This window comes from Poecilia latipinna, unplaced genomic scaffold, assembly GCF_001443285.1.
Source record: "Poecilia latipinna isolate Pla-1442-1.1 unplaced genomic scaffold, P_latipinna-1.0 Scaffold4860, whole genome shotgun sequence".
Lineage (NCBI taxonomy): Eukaryota > Metazoa > Chordata > Actinopteri > Cyprinodontiformes > Poeciliidae > Poecilia > Poecilia latipinna.
Genome location: NW_015117476.1, coordinates 15714 through 17320, shown reverse-complemented (window position 1 = coordinate 17320; position 1607 = coordinate 15714). Strand labels below are relative to the sequence as shown.

The window sequence follows — 1607 nt, the reverse complement described above, 5'->3', positions numbered from 1 at the left end:
CATCATTTTATATTTTCAAAGATTGTCTTTAGCAGTAAAAATTGAATGTTCCCACTCCCAGATCAAAACACACACATCCATATTTTCCCTGACCCGCCCCTCCCCCCAATCTGGGTTAAATGGTTCGTTCCTGTTTGCGCTTCAGAGTGACGCTGTTAGCAGCAGCCAGTGCAAGACACGGATGTTTGTGGCAGTTTGTGCTGCTAAGAAAAGTTAGAAAATCAGGTTTTCAAAAAAAGAGAGGGAGAGTGAAAAAGGCAAGAGTGTTAATTTATAACCCAGTTTTCTCAGAGAGGTGGGTAGACTGTGTGAGATTATCAACCACTTAGCATAATTAGCTTAGCTACAGACTACTGTTTCCCTCCTTTTCACTAGTATTTAATGAATTAAGGAAAAATATTACCAAGATATTCATATATTTAACTTGTCCATGTACCTTTTACCGCTTAGCAGATGAGTCAGTCAGCAGCAGTTATAATCCACGTCCCTCCTGACCTGCCCTCTCCTTAGTGAAATTAAAGCTACAGTATGTAACACACACACACACACACACACACACACACATTTTTTAAACTGTCATTATGTTGTGACAGCATGGTATGAGGTAATCTGAAAAATCTATTTTCTCTGCCTTCTCCCAGTGCTACATTTTCAAGGGAAATGCAAGTGATCAGGTGAATTTGTAAAGACTTAAACGTATATCAGTTTGTTTATAGATTAAATTAGTTTCAACTTTAAACAAAGATCTTTAATAGTAAACAGCCACAGCAGAAAATAGAAACATTATACAACACAAGTGACACATCAAATTATTGGAGACATTTTCTAAATAAGACATGTTAATTTATTTGAACAACTTTTATATAGACGGGTTAATACAATTTGAAACAAATAACAGCATCAGTTTCAGTCTAGTTTTGCTTTAAGGACAAACCTCTCAAAAAAATTTTATATAGTAAATTTCAATTTTGGATTAAGAATGTTTTAAAGTAAACCTCATTCTCTCCATAGAGAATAATACAAATCAATACTTCAAGTTCATCTTGTACATCTCTAAGAATCTACATGTCAAGATCCAAATTATCACATTTAAATTAAAAAAATTAAACAATTTTCCCACTTTATAGACAAGAAAGATTACTTTTATAATGATCCTCAGTATAGGACATATATGAAAAATAGTTCTACGGCTTTTCACCAGTGTGAATCATCATGTGCCGAGTTAAACTAACTTTGTGACTAAAACTTTTTCCACAGTTCCCACATGAAAACGGCTTTTCACCAGTGTGAATTGTCATGTGCCGAGTTAATAGCCGTTTTTGACTAAAACTTTTTCCACAGTTCCCACATGAAAATGGCTTTTCACCAGTGTGAATTGTCATGTGCTGAGTTAATAGCGGTTTTTGACTAAAACTTTTTCCACAGTTCACACATGAAAATGGCTTTTCACCAGTGTGAATCATCATGTGCCGAGTTAAACTAACTTTGTGACTAAAACTTTTTCCACAGTTCCCACATGAAAATGGCTTTTCACCAGTGTGAATCATCATGTGCCGAGTTAAACTAACTTTGTGACTAAAACTTTTTCCACAGTTCCCACATGAAAA

General features: G+C 34.9%; 1 long non-coding RNA gene across 1 annotated transcript in view; it reads right to left on the bottom strand.

The window, feature by feature from the left end:
* Positions 1–730: 730 nt before the first annotated feature.
* The window catches only part of LOC106943086 (uncharacterized), a 16399-nt gene continuing 15522 nt past the window's right edge, over positions 731–1607 (bottom strand). The window contains exon 2 of the long non-coding RNA XR_001423811.1: positions 731–1061. This is a non-coding gene — a long non-coding RNA (uncharacterized LOC106943086). The remainder of the gene's footprint in view (positions 1062–1607) is intronic.